A 15,280-nucleotide genomic window follows, 5' to 3' on the forward strand; every position below is an offset into this window, starting at 1 on the left:
ATCCACCCATCCATCCACCCACCCATCCACCTAATCCATCGATCCATCCATCCTTCCATCTATCTACCTATCCATTTATTATCTATCTATCTATCATCATCTGTCATCTATCTATCTGTGTAATTAAGGAGAGTATAATGAAGGCACTCTTTACAAAAGTATGAAAGGATTAGAAGAATGTACCAGGAAACGGTGCAGCACTCTAGCATGAATAATATCAGGGAGACATTACCCAATCTAGGCCTGATGGGAAGGCCAAGTGGTTATCAGAACCCAGAGATTATGGTTACAAGAGGGGCTTTACACAGAGGGACACAGCCAAACAGGGTCATCAATACCCCTGACTCTCCTCCTGCCCTCTGATGCAGTTCACAAGGCCAACTTCCCATGCTCCTTACACTCTGATGTCACTCTTCCCATGCTCCTTACACTCTGATGTCAGCCTGCTGTATGTGTCTCTTTCCCCTTTCTCTGTGTTCTTACCCTGAGGGCTCCTCGGCTCCAATGCCTAATGCCCCTAAATTGCTGTCTCATGCCAAGACTTCTGTCCTGACCACCTGGTCACCCAACTGTCTACTTCCTGGACATCTCTAAATGTCCTTCTGGCATCACAGACTCAGCATGACCACAGAGGACCTCATGGCCTTCTCCCAAACTGTATCTTCCCATATTTTCTTCCTGCATTAATGGCATCTCCACTCACCTCGTCATCCAAGCCAGGGCCTGGGATTCATTCCTGACTCTTGCCCTTCCTTTCCCCTCGACACCACTCACCCGGTCCTGCCAAATCCACGCCCAGACGTTTGACACACACATTCCTTCTCCATCCACCCCCGGCTGCTCCCTTTGCTTGGACGCTTCTCATCTCTCCCTGGATTATGACAGCTTCCAAATTAACCAGCTACTAGCTGCCTCTTAAGGTCCATTCTCTCTCCCTTCTTAGCTAAAGAATGCCCACTTTGGTTATGTCCATGGCCAATGATCTAAAAGACAACATTTGCCAGCCTCTCTTGCAGCTAGGAATGACTATGTGCCTAAGTTCTGGTCAAGAAGAAGTAAGTGGAAGTGTCATGTGGAAGGTGCTGGAAAGTTTCCTTAAAAGGGAGAGGATGCATTCCTCTTCCTCTTGGCTCTATGTTGCTGCCTGAAACATGGTTCTGATGGTTGGAGCTCTAACGGCTACACTGGGCCATTTGGAGGATGGCCTTCCACAGCTGGGAGAATGCCCTTCACAAAGTGTACCAGCCATAAGCCACTATTTCTGGACATCTTCAATGCAAGGGTGAATTAAATATCTAACTTGATTTAGCTACTGTTATTTTTGTTTGTTTGTTTTTCTGTTATTTACAATGGAATGTAATTCTCACGGATGCATCTTAATCCCAGGAGGTAGTTGCAGATATTTCTGTGCCCCACACGCCTCCCTTAGACCCCCTGATTTCAGCACGGCAGCGAGGACAGTTCCATGGGTGCCATAACTGTCCTATTTCAAACATGCAAGGCTTGTTCAAAACCACGGTCAGGGGAAGGCCAGTCAGCCTCTGTGCCTGGAAGAGCAATGGGTGGAGAGAGAGTTAATGCCTCCCAAGGCAACCTTCAAGCAATGGGGACTGAAAGTTGGTGACAATGGGGAGGTCATTAATGGTTTCTCAGAGGGTCTCCAGCAGGACCGGGTTCTGCTGTTCCCAGAGGTGACCAGCTCCGGGACACACCCCTTCTAGTCTTACTCCCATCCCCCACTCACTCTCCTCACTCTGTCACTGTTGCTTCCTGGGGTCACCTCACCCATAAACTACCCCCGCTCACTTTCTTATCTCAGGCTCCGATGCTGGGGGAATTTACAGGGTTTGCTCTAAAATGTAGCTCTGTTTATGCCCTTCCTCTCCCGCAAAGCCACCTCTTAGAGCCCATTAACTCCTGGATGATGGTGCGATTCTATTCCTTGTCCTGTCCCGCAAAGCTCCACTGGCTCTGGTCCCTTCCTCCCCCAAAGCCCTGTCCCTTGCTTCTTGGCCCCTATGTGCCCTTTGCTCCAGCCATGCCAGGCTGCATTTCACGCTCTGGTGCCTTCTCACAGACTGGAACATTCCTAACCTTACCCTACTGCAAAGGCTCAGGTGCCCTTCACCACTGTGCTCCCGTGTCCCGTCTTCTGGAAAGCCCTCCCTGACCTCCCATGTTCAGCTGGAGCTGCTCCACGGGCGTCCAGGGTTTCATTCTTCCTGTTAACCACTCTTGAATTGGCTAATTAGCTGCCCCCTCTCCTCTTGACTTTGTGCTCGTTTCTAGAGCAGAGACTACATACATCCTATGCAGTTTTGTATCCTGGGCCTAATGCTGAGCTGGAACGGAGAAAAAATGTGGCAGTGCGAGCAGGGACAAGACCAGGAGAAGCAAGGCCCAGTGAGGGGCATATATGTGGTGCATTCCTGGTGCTTCACACGCCCGAGGCCTGTCACCCCAGCCTCCCACTTTTCCAAGATCTGGTTTCTTGTCCTTTCAGCCTCAGGGCCTACAACCTCCCCCTTCTGTTCAGAGCCTTAGCCACACCCAGTGTTTGCCCAACACCACGGGCTCTTAAGCCCGCTGACCCTACTCACCATCTTCCCTTTACTTGCATTACTCCAACTCCCCCGACACCCCACGAATTTCTCCCTAGCCTTCAAGGCCCTCATCAAGTATACCTGCATCCATAAACCCTTTCCTGCCAGGAACTGTGCTTTGTACATTGTAGGTTCTTAAGGAAGCTTGTTGTTGTTGTGTTGGGTGGAATGGGGAGCATGTATATACACATTTAAGAAATACTTACATAGGGCTGAATATATTCTAGGTACTACTCCATGTGCTTTACACGTATGAACTAATTTAATACATATAATTCTATAAGGAAGGTCTTGCTCTTATGCCCTGCAGAGAGGCTATTTAACTTTTCTGCAATTGCATAGCTAGAAAGTGCTGGAGGGAAGATTTGAACCCAAGCAGGTTGGGGAGGACAAACTTTCTTTTGCAGGCACTTGGAGCCGTGGAAGGACTCTCAATGTAGATGCACTGAGGGTGGTTCTGGAAAGGACTGGACTAGACATATGTGAGCAGCCCTGGCCTGGGCTGTGCAGGCTTAAAGTGGCTACAGGACAAGGGGTACAGGGGCTGTTCCTCAGGCCCCCAGGGCAACTGGCGGTGTCTCTCAGATCTTGGGAAGCACGTGAGGTGGCAAGAGGGCCCTTTAAATGGACACTCTATGAACTGGAAGGAGAAAAATCAAACACTTGATACTTTAATCAGGTTCGCTTTCTGGGAGCTCTGAGGTCAAGCTGAGTGACCAGGACGTCTTGTGGACACCTCACAGGTGTCTGGAAACAACTTTAGAGGCCTGGCCTTCACTGATCAGGACCAGGGAGGAGAGTGGTGAGAAATCTGCTCCTGATGCCCATCAGCCTATCACCTGCTCTGCAGGTGAGAAGAGTTCTTAAAATAGCAAAACTGGTATTTACAAATGGGTGTGGGGGTCACAGGAAGACCCCTGGGCCAACTGTCAGAAGCTTTGATGTAATTTGCTGGGTGATTTTGGTGGCAAGGGACATTCCCTCCATAGGGCTCAGTTTCCCCACTTGTGAAATACAAAGTTTTGGGCTGGAAGCGCATGAAGAGCTCTTCCAGACTGATTGTTAATGATTCTAGCTGCATATGGGTTACCTTGGGAAGCAGGAAGGAGGAGGGAAATTGAGGTCTGTTATTGGCCCGAATTGTGTCCCTCCCCCTGCCCCCCGCCCCCCGCCCAGTCCAGGTGGTGAAGTCTTAACTTCAGATTGTGACTGTATTTGGAGACAGAGCCTTTAAAGAGGTCATTAAGTTGAAATGAGGTCATTGGGATGGGTCCTAATTCAACCTGACTAGTGTCCTTATATGAAGAGGAGTCTCGGACACAGACACACACAGAAGGAAAACCATGGAGACACCAGGAGAAGCCAAGGAGGGAGGCCTCAGAGGAAATCCACCTGCCAACACTTGGATTTTGGACTTCTGGCCTCTAAAATCCCGAGAAAATAAATTTCTGTGGCTTAAGCCACCCAGTCTGTAGTCCTTTGCTGTGACAGTCCTGGCAAGTTGATAGAGGGTGATGCCATTCGTGGACGCAATGACAGTGTCCCCCAGCTGTGGTATTTGGGTCCCTCTGGGGTCAGGTGAGCCCCAACATTAAAGGAGTACAGGCAGGACAAGGGGAGGGGTTCAGAGTAGGTCTCCCTGGACAGTATGCATTGAGCCTGCTGTGTTGTCAGGGCTAGATGAGTAAGCCCTAGCCCTGCCCTCAAGGAGTTTCTAGTCCCATGAAGAAGACAAATATACGGTGTGGTGCTTGTCCAATGGGAGCCCTGCAATGATGAAACATACCTGCCATGCAGATGCAGGAAGAATTCAGATCCAGGATGACTTCACAGAGAGATGCCTTGAAGGGTCAGTCATGGACCTCGCCAGTCAGGAAATGGAGGGAAGAGCATCTTAGGCAGAGAGGTCAGAATGTACAAAGGCGCAGAGGCACACATGATTCCACAAAGAGGCATGATGCCTGGGAACAGGGCTGGATCGGATCAGACAGACCCAACCGTGGAGGCTGGACTTGCTCCTGATTGGGATGGGGAGGCTGTGAAGGGTTAGGTGGGGACTGACCATGCATTTCAGCATCAGAAGGGACAGAACTTACAAGCATGGGGGCCTGGATCCAGACCCAGCTGGGTCTCAGTGGTGCCACCTGCTAGCTGGTCGACCTCGTGCAGGTTACTTATCCTCTTGGAACCTCTGTTCTCACCTGCAAAATGATGATAATAGCACATGCCTTATAGATTTGCCACAAAGATTAAGTAGGTGAACATCCACCTCATGCTTTCAACAGTGCCTGGCATGTTGATGGCTCTTAATACACTCTGGCTCTCAGCTCAGCCTTGGTTTTCACACCTGCTCCACCATGTTGGGGCTGAAATGATGATTTCATCAACCCTTTCCATTTGGTGAAGTGGGGAGTGAGGTCAGTGTAGGAAATCAGTCGTCACAAACTGGAACTGGGAACTGAGAGGTGCAGAGGCTTCTGGAAATGCAAGGAGAACTTGCTAGGACGCATTTCTGTAGGGTTCTAGGGAGTCCTGGGCCTCAGCAGGGCACCCTCTGAGGCCTCGTAGGTTTGTGACGCACATGGGGGAAGGAACTGAAAAGGGGACCTGAAAGATGTGTTTTCTCAGAAACAGGCAAAGGGGGCAGCGGAGTTGGGGTGGGGGTGGGGGGCAGAATCGCTGCCCATAGAAGTTATCCGGCCTGCAGGTGCCAAAATCGCAGCCATTGGATTAGCCTTGGCTTGAAGACCTGCTTTGTTTAACTTTATGGTGTTTGAGGAGATTAAAAGCTGCAAATAGTTACTATTTTTTTTTTTTATAATTCAAGATTCTTTACAAAAAATCCAGATGTCTAGCTTCTGATGAAAATTAGAATATCTGGGAACCGTGAATTGACATTCCCATCTGGCGACTGTCCGCAGGGACTGAATGGTAGGTGCTCCTACATTAGCTTCCCTTAGCTCATTTCTGTTTTGTCGCTGCCCTATTCCAGTAGGCATTTGCTCATAGGATCTCCAAGTCTAGGCTAATAGTCTCATTTTACAGAGGAGGAAATTGAGACCCAGAGTGGGGATAGGACCCATCCAATTTACACAGGTGAGTGATCAAGTTTAGATGGGATCCCAGGTCGCCACACACTCAGCCACTTTCCACACTCTGGTTTTCCTCCCTTTGCCTCCGTGCCCTGGTGGGAAGGACTGGGGAGCAAGGGGGTGTGGTCTACTTTTAGCTTTAATCAGTAATTATTTTCATAATAGTAGCCATCTATTAAAAGCCTGCAACATATCAGGGGCTTCGTACACATTTAATCCTCGTAACAAACCTAGAAAATAAGTATTATTATCCCAGCTTTTCAGATTAGGAAACTGAGGCTCAGAAAGCTACGAAAAGCTTGCCTAGGGTCACCCGGCCACTGTGTGGTGGAGCCGGGACCTGAACAGGCTCTAGCTCATGGTAAAGCTCCACACCTTTGTTGAAGGCCTGTTCTGGGGCGCTAGGTTAGGCTCTGGACGATGCAAATCTTGGGAAGTTCTGGAAGCCCCAGTCTGAATGGTGTACCAATGGGTAATATGGACAGCTGAGGGCATGTCGCAGGCAGTTTCAAGTTGCTGAGTGTCCCATGAGCTTCATTAGACAGGGGTGACCTTATCCCTCCTCCCTGAGTCTGCCCACCTCTTTCCTCTCAGGCACTTCTCATCCTGGGGAAGGGGTTCCTGGAAAGGAGTGAGGGGACCTGGCCAGGGCTTCTGTTTGTGAATACAGAAGTCCCACTCATCTCCAAGAGCCCCCACCCCCAACATCCCAATGCTGGGTTAGCGGTCCCAGCTGAGGGCTCGCTAGCTCTGTGAGGTGACCTTGAACATGGTAGGTGTCTCTTGGTGTGAAGGTTTCCTTTAGTTTGTCTATCTTCCTCTTTAGATTATCTGCTCCGCCTGGCCAACAGCCCTATCCCATTTATATCTATATCCCCACCACATAGCATGGTATGTGACTCACAATGGGCACAAATATATGTCTCTGGAATGAATGAACAAATGAAAGTACAATGAGGGAACTATTTCTTCTTTCCAGGCTTAGTCTCGGGGATTTGAATCTTAGCTCTATACTTACTGAGTGACTTGGTCAAATGATCTAACCTATCTGGGCCTCAGTTTCTACATCTGCAGAATGGAGATGATAATCACGCTTATCTCATCGTTCATTATTAGAACTAATTAATTAATTTTTATAACATTTTTCTCATTCTATAATATTTTTTATTTAAATTCAATTAATTGACATATAATGTATTCTTGGTTTCAGATGTACAGGCCTGTGCTTCATCAGTCTTATATAATACCCAGTGCTCATTATATCACATGCCCTCCTTAATGCCGATCACCCAGTTACCCCATTCCCCCCACCCCTGCCCCCTCCAGCAACCCTCACTTTGTTTCCTGTGATTAAAAGTCTCTTATTGTTTGTCTCCCTCTCTGGTTTCATCTTGTTTTATTTTTTCCTCTCTTCCCCGATGAGCCTGTGTTTTGTTTCCTAAATTCCACATACCAGTGAGATCATATGATAATTATCTTTATCTGATTGACTTATTTCACTTAGCATATTACCCTCTAGTTCCGTCAATGTCATTGCAAATGGTAAGATTTCATCTTTTTGATGGCTGCATAATATTCCATTGTATATGTATACCACATCTTCTTTATCCATTCATCTGTTGAAGGACATCTAGGCTCTTTCTATAGTTTGGCTATTGTGGACACTGCTGCTATAAACATTGGGGTGCAGGTGACCCTTCGGATCACTACATTTGTATCTTTGGGGTAAATACCTAGTAGTGCAATTGCTGGATCATAGGGTTGCTCTATTTTCAACTTTTTGAGGAACCTCCATCCTGTTTTCCAGAGTGGCTGCACCAGCTTGCATTCCCACCAACAGTAGAATTAATTTATTACCCATAAAATACTTAACACAATATCTTGTAGTGTGCTGTCTAATACACTAGTCACATGTGGTTTTCTAAATGAACTAAAATTAAAAAAAAATCAGTTCATCCCTTGCACTAGCCACCTTTCAAGTGCACACTTGCCACAGGGGGCTAGTGGCTGGTATGCTAGACAGCACAGATATACAGTGTTTCCCTCATCACAGAAAATTCTATTGGACAGAGCTGGTCTAGAACACAGTTACTCTTATTACGGTTGCTGTTAGTCTCTCGCAGCTCAAGATGGAGCAGAGCGCCAGGGTTCTCTTTTGCACTGATGGGGGAGATCGGCCCTCATGGCAGAGCAGGCTGAGACAGTACCTTGTATGCGCTCTTTTCCTGGAATACCTTCCCCCGACCATCACCTGGTGATGTTCTATTCCTGCCAGTACCTGGGTGTCAGGCTTTAAGAAGTCTTCAAGAGGGAGAGCTCAACGGAAGAGCTCTCCCCTCCTCTATGAGGCTAGGCTCCCTTCACGGGCAGGAATGGGTCTTATCCATCCCTGTGTTTCCAGTGCCCCGCATCTGTCAGGCACTCAAAATAAGCTTGTCGGGGAAATGGATGGGCTGTGCCTACAGGTTCCTAAGGATCTAAGGTAGCATGTTTGCTCAGCTTGGTGGCTGCATCCAAGGGCTTCCAATATCAGTTGCCCCACGGTGCGGCAGAGAGCGGGCTAGGAAGCAGGCCAGGTCCATGGACAGGGGGCAAGAGCATGGGCAATCCCAGCAGGATGAGCCGCCCCGTGACTGATGGAGGCCACCAGGGACGGGACTGGAAGCACGATGTGAGTGGCAAAGGGAAGGTGAATGGATATCAGCAGATTAAGGGGAGAACTGTCTTGTGCACAGGAGGCAGGCCCAGGCCTCCTTGGATCTGAGAGGAGGGACGGAGCTTTTGGCACACCCTGGTGGGGGCGGGACAAGCCCCTGGCATCACTTAGGTTACTGAACGTGACCCCGTGGGTCTTCCCTTTCGTCCTGTCCTGATGGGGTTCCGGGAAATGAAAGTTAACCAGAGACACGTGTCTTCTAGCCTGTAATCATAGAGACTCTTTAGTTTGGCTTCTCTCTTTGCTGGAGATTATTTCTTTTATGGGCGTGTTTTCTCTGCCAAGTCTGTATTGTTTCAAGGAGAAGCAGGACGCCTGTGGTAAACTGTTATATTTAACTTGTGGTGATCAGGCGCAGTCTTCTGCAATCATCCCACAGATCTAGAGGCCCAGTTTCGGGGGAGAGACGAGTCTTTTGCTCCGGCTTGCCTGTAGGTCCTCTCCTGCTCACACCTCTACCGGGTCCTCCCTGCCTTAAGGACCCCGCGTGCCTCCCCTGGTCTACTCCCCTTTGACTTCAGGGTAAGCCTCAGTGCTGCACTAGGGGCCACATGGCCCTCTGGCATCTGGCTGTGCTGTCTGTCCGCCTTTAGCCCCCCACCCTCTCCTCACAGTCCCCCACCAGCCTCACTCAACTTTCTGTTTTCCCAACCATCCTGCTCACCATCATTACTGGGACTTTTTATGGGCTCTCTCTGCTTGGCTCCCTCTGCCCCTGCCTCATCATCTGGCTGACTCCTGCTCATTTGTGAGGGCTCAGCATCGATGTCATTTCTCTAAACCTTCCCCTCTGCATCCCGGGACTCCTCGAGTGAGCTGGCCCACACCTGTCACCTGCCATCCGTATTGCAATTACCAGCTGAGGCCTGAGTGCTGTCCAGATGGTAAGCTCTGAGCAGGCCGGGCCATGACCATCCTACTAATGATTGTCTACTCGGTGTCTGGCCAAAGGCATAGAGGCTGCTTGGTAATACCTGTTGAATGAGTCAGAAAGATGAATTAGTCAATGTCATCATCAATTTCAGAAGCCACTCTCTGATTCCTGGTTCTGAAGTCTTGATGATGCCTTTCAAGTTGAATGTTGAAATGACTTACTCATCACAGGAGTTTACTCATTTAGTTGCCCCCAAAATAAAATGAAATTACACCAGTGGCTTTGTGTACCTTTGCTTTTATAGCTTAGGTGTTAATGGCATGGACTTTGGGGCCAAACTGCCTGGATTTGAATTCCAGCCCTGCCCCTCAGAAGCTGTGTGATGTCCTGCAAATTACTCAATTTTTCTGTACTTCAGTTTCCTCATCTGTCATATGGGGATAGTAATAATACTTACCTAACGTGGTTGTTGTGAGGATTAAATTAGTCTACATTTGCAAAGACACAGCCCCTAACACACAGATGTGCTATATAAAATTTGTTGGATAATGCGAATAAAGATAAATCTCATACACAATATGGTGGTCTCTTTGATGTCCACCTCCTTTCAGAGTAAATCTTTGGCATGGTCGCAGCACAAGGCAAATTCATGACAGAGGTGAAGTTCATTTTCAGCATCTGACAATCCTCTGTTCCTACCCCTTTCCCACCCTCTGTAGTATTTCATCTCACTTATAACTCCCAGAAGTCTCATCCTTTCCACCTTCTCCATCTAGAAACTGCTTTCAGATCTGTTAAAAAGGCCAATTCATACTCTAGTGTAAATGACTTTTGGGTTGAATGGATCTCCTCTCCAAAATATTGTCTTAACATAAAGTGTCCTAATTCCAGGAATCCAGGAGGGCAGAAAACCCGTGTTATGCCCACTATACACACCTAAGGGCAGTGGACTTTGGCCAACCTTATTTATGACATCTCCCAGAATAAGGAATCAAGAGTGGGAGGGTTAGAGCCATGGAGCTTAACATGGAGAATCTTGGCGACTCATTGGGAAGAAAGAGAAAAATGTACCACTGGTCACTTAATAACAACAGATGAGTTTAAAATAGAAAATCAGCGTTCTGGCTAGTCCACACTGTCACTCCAAGGCTGCTGAGCGCTCAGATGCCACGTGACCCGACCTCAGAGGAGAGCGGCGGTTTCAAGGTCAGAGTGGCCACAGCCAACGATTTAGACAGCAGAGCTCAGCATGGGACCCATGGCAGGAGGCCGCCTGGAGCCTGTAAATGACGCCATTGTTTGAAGTTGCATGCAATCAAAAAAAAAAAAAAAAAAAAGTCAGGAGAAAGAAAACCAAACCACTAAAGTTTTTGGGACAACATCCCTTGCCAAACTTTTTTTTTTTTTTTTAAAGAAAAACACCAACCTGAAGCCAGTGAAGCAAAGAGGAAAGTATCATCTGGGCCTGCTCTGAGGGCAGATGCAGCCTCTTGAGTTTTCGACGTGAGTCGATCATTGCATAAATAAGGTGGCCTCTGGGCAGGGGTGGTCCGCTCTGCAGGAGCTAGCTCCTCAGTGAGCACTGGGGCCTCCAGTGTCCATGTTCTTTCAGCTGGAAGTGCTTTGTCTCGTAGTCCATTCGATTTAGGCATTGCTGGGTAACTTGCAATGTGTGGTTGGTTACGTTGGTTTTATTCCCTGTGATGATCTGCTGGGGTGGAACGAATTATTAGACTCATTTTAGGGAAAGGGTGACTACTGAGTTTCAGACCTTGCTTGCTCTAGGTCAGCGGGTGAGGAGGTGGCAGAGGCAAGCACGGGACACGGGCCTCTCTTTTGCCATTTGGCCAGGCGCATGTAGACAGGAAGGGAAGAGGAAGGCATGCCTGGCCTTGGGGATGGCTGGGGGCCTTAATAATAACATCACCTGGAGTTTGTTGAGTGTGTTGAGTGATCACAAGCATAGGCTCTGGAACAAAAGAGAGTGAACTCAAATCCCAGATCCACGTCCTACTAGCTGTGCAACCTTGGGCAAGTTGTTAAACATTTCTGAGCCTCTGCTTCCTCATCTGTAAGCTGGAGTTAGCAGCAGGGCCTGCCTTATGAAGGTCATGGTGGGGAGTCAATGAGCTACAGCATGTAAAATGTGTCCCGGTGCCCCATGAGTGGCAGCTCTTATCACAACATCCTGTACATAAACTCTTTCATTTTGAGTTTCAAATTGGTGATGAGAGTGAGTTATTTGTTTTTATTTCCATTTTGCGGATGATGAAGTAAGGCATGGAAAGGTTAAGCTATTTGTAAAGTAAAGAAGCAGAGCTGGGTGTTGATTTCAATGCTGAAGCTGTGTTGCTCCTGGCTGGCCATGTGGGCTCCCTGTGTAAGTTCTTGGACTTTCCTGCCATCGTTGACCCCAGCTGTCTTGATAGGAGCTGCACCAGGACCAACACGGAGCAGAGTCATGACCAGAGCACCAGCATCCCCAAACTTCCCTTTCTGCCCTATTTCCCTGTATTAGTTAGTAGAAACCTCCAACTTTCCCCCCCAAGTGTTTGGTGTTCTTCAGCACTTGCCTTGTTTTCTGACTCCAGTGGATGTAAACTCTTTCACAATGCCAATAAATGTTAACCATCCCCCCCCGGCCCCCCCCAGCAGTCAGGAGGCAATGGCAGTGGGCCAGGTGAGAGCTGACAATACCTTGAACCAGAGTGGAGGTGCTGACGATGGAGATGGATGGATTTGAGATCTCTTTACGGTGAAATAGACTTGTTCCAGGCCCTGTGATAGGCACTGGAGACACAACGATGAATAAGATATGGAAACCCATCTTTAAGGGGCTTATAGTCTAAAGAGAGGGAGGCATACATGTAACACACACACAGGTGCACCTGTGTATGGTGGAATGACTGGTCACAATGCCTTGGTTCATGGTATAGTCACACTCTTTGTGATGTGAGTTCCTAGCTTCTCCTATTAGGTGGCTGAAGCTATTTTCCTACCCTTTGGGCCTAGGCTGCTCTTGTGATATGCTTTATCAAATACAATGTGGTAGAAGTAGTGGTGTGCCAATTTTGAGCCTAGGCCTCAACCGACCTTGTGTGCTTCCACCATCTTTAGGGATTTTGCAGAGTTTCTAAGAAAACAAATCCAGGATAGCCTCCTTGATGACAAGAGACTCATGGCCCAGTCATCTCTATCACCTTTACTGAGAGTAGGCCAACTACCAGGTATGCAATGAGCATCTTAAACCAGCTAACACCCAGGCGTCTGGACAGTAGAACACAATGCATGAATGAGCTCAGGCAAGAACAGCTGAGCCTGGCTCAGATGAGTAGATTGGTTTAGCCAACTCATAGACTCATGAGCAATGATAAATGCTTATTGCTCAACGCATGGATTAGCAAGTTATGGCTTGTGGATCAGTAAGCTGATGACAAGTTTTTGTAAATAAAGTTTTATTAGAATACAGTTGTGCCCATTTATTCATGTATTGTTTAGAGTTTCTTGGAGCTATAAAGGCAGAGCTGAGGAGTGGAGACAGAGACCATATAATCTGCAAGGCCCAAAATATATGTTATCTGGGCCTTTAAGAAAATGTTTTCTGACCACTGGTTTGAAGCCATTGAGTTTGGGAGTGGTTTGTTACACAGCAATAGCTTACTGATGCATAGGTGCTGGGACAGAGAGGCTGGTGGGAGCCCAAAGGAAGGATTGGTTAGCTGCCCTTGACTATGACATGGAGTGGTCAGGAAAGGCTCTGTAGAGGAAGTGATGTTGAATGTGTCTTGAGCCAAGTGTAACTTATAGGGAAATGATGAGGGAATCAAGAGCCAGAGTGATTATGACCAGGCCAAAGTCACATGACAGGTCTCCTGGTTCCTGTTTGGAGAATTTTCTCTTATTCAAGTAGGTAGTTTAACTTTTTGGGTAAAAGAAAGGGCCATGGGGCCAACCAGAATTGGGTTTGGATTCTAGTTCTACTTTCTGAGATGTGTGGATCTTGAGCAACCTAATTTTTCTCTACTTAAGTTTCCTCATTCATAAAATGGGGAAAATGATCCCAATCTCAGAGAGTTGATATGAAATTAATTAGATGATGGACTCAGGTTCTGGTAGAGCAGAACGTTTATGGTTATAAAGAAAGCTGTAGAAATAAAGATAGCTTAGAATTATTTGCCCAGGGCTTTCCTTTTCAACCAGGGTGAAAGATTTCAGCCAAAGGCAAGTTGCTCCACAGTTGGAATTTCTGGTGGAATGTATGGTCTGGAACCACCCCTGGACCCTCTACCGCACAGGGCCACTGGCTTCCCTGCTGGGATCATCTTGCCCTGGGGGCTTCCACCACCGATATCTTCCTGGGGTGCCTGCTCTGGGCTGCTTGCTCTGTTTCTCACCCGACACGTGGTGGGTTAGGGGATTTGGTCACTTTGCACTTGTCTCTAAGTTCCTGTTTCTCTGGGCCCAGGTTGGGCCAATTCACATGCCTATTTAGAGGATGAAGGCAAATGAAGGGTGTTGAGCCAGATTCTAGAAAGTGCTCCTCTGCGCACCCACGATATGCCAGTCCCTGTGCTGGGTGGCTCCGGGAATCAGGATGAAGCCAGACATGATTTCTCTGTCTTCCCAGAACTCAGAGGTGAGAGGTAGACCAGAGGGCAGATGTTCTCAACACAAGGTGGTGAATGTTGAGGCAGAGGGAAGCTTGGGGCTCCAAGTGGGTGCCATGGAGCTTGGGGCTTGGAAAATGATCTTCAGGGTGAGTCCAGTGTAAGGAGGACCTTCCTGGATAAAATCTGGGGCGGGGGGGGGGGGAAGCATCCCCAGCAAAGAAAATACCATGAGGCAAAGACAGAACAGCCTGTGGAAGGCATGGCAGGAGCCTGGTGCTGCTCAGTGTCGAGTCTGAGTGAAGAAGAATCAGGCGAGGCTAGCAGAGTAAGCAGGAGCTCACACTCTGTCATCATCAAAAGGATGGAAGCCCAGAGGGGCCTGGAAGATTGGTGATGGGCAAATACGCAGCGTTAGGGTTCAGAGGGACCCTGCTGATGGGCTGCCATAAGGGGTGATAGTTTCTGTTTTCTTGGTCTCCAAGAAGGGCAGGGAGTAAGGAAGTTTCCAGCATCAACATGTTCCCCTTCAGCTCTGAAGCCCATTACGGTTTCACCATCGGGTTACACTCTATTTCTTACCAAACCTAGCAGGAGATTTTATCATGTTGCTTCATAACGTATGGTGGGACATGGAGGGTGCTGATAAACCGTGCCGGGTGTGGGAGTAGGGGTCAGGGGAGAGGAACAGGAGGTGGAGACATCCCATCTTGTGCCATGTGGTTCCAAAAGGTGACAGTCAGGGTCTGGGGACAAGGCCTGTCTTCGGGGCTCAAAAGAGACATTCTGTAAGCATTTGGAAATCCTTTCTGCTCTTCCAGATGAATGAAGAAGTGAATCCAAACCTAGAAGTGGAAATTAAAAAAAAAAGTCCCAATCATCACTTTGGGAGCTAAGATGTCCAAGTGTCACAAAAGAGAATTTCTCAATGAGGAACTGGCCAGCAAGGGAGAAAAATACCCTTTAAAAATACTTCCTGCTAGAAGTCAAATGGTAGGCAAACAAGAGTTGCACCATCAAGGCAAGTGTTCTTTCTGGGTTCATTTTCTGAATTTGGAGTCGGTTGGTTTCCACACATCCAGCATTCTGCCCCTATTGCCAACACCCCTCCAAAGTGTAGGCACAGAAGTGAAACTTCCAGCTGATGAGTCGTGCAGACCCATGTGGGCATTGGTGGGGTCCTCCAAGGTCAACGTGCAGTGGGGGAGGGGGGAGGCTGGCGCCCCTCCCCGGTGAGCCTGGAGTCAGGGTGACCCGGGACATCAGGAGGCCTGTGTTCCATCCCCCAGCCCTCCCACAGGCTTGTCTCAGGTCCGCCAGAGCAATTCCATTTCACACCTAGTGATTTTGGATTGGAGACAGATGATGTTCAGAGCCAGGCTCATAAT

At 48.2% G+C, this 15,280-nt stretch overlaps 1 long non-coding RNA gene across 1 annotated transcript in view; it reads left to right on the forward strand.

The window, feature by feature from the left end:
- LOC141372845 (uncharacterized) overlaps positions 1-14,899 on the forward strand; it is a 27,458-nt gene extending 12,559 nt beyond the window's left edge. The window contains exons 2-5 of the long non-coding RNA XR_012378340.1: positions 5,431-5,534; positions 10,700-10,788; positions 12,403-12,512; positions 14,714-14,899. This is a non-coding gene — a long non-coding RNA (uncharacterized lncRNA). The remainder of the gene's footprint in view (positions 1-5,430; positions 5,535-10,699; positions 10,789-12,402; positions 12,513-14,713) is intronic.
- The last annotated feature ends 381 nt before the right edge of the window (positions 14,900-15,280 follow it).

Source organism: Callorhinus ursinus, unplaced genomic scaffold (assembly GCF_003265705.2).
Source record: "Callorhinus ursinus isolate GAN/ISIS: 27379988/994484 unplaced genomic scaffold, GSC_fseal_2.0 scaffold5, whole genome shotgun sequence".
Lineage (NCBI taxonomy): Eukaryota > Metazoa > Chordata > Mammalia > Carnivora > Otariidae > Callorhinus > Callorhinus ursinus.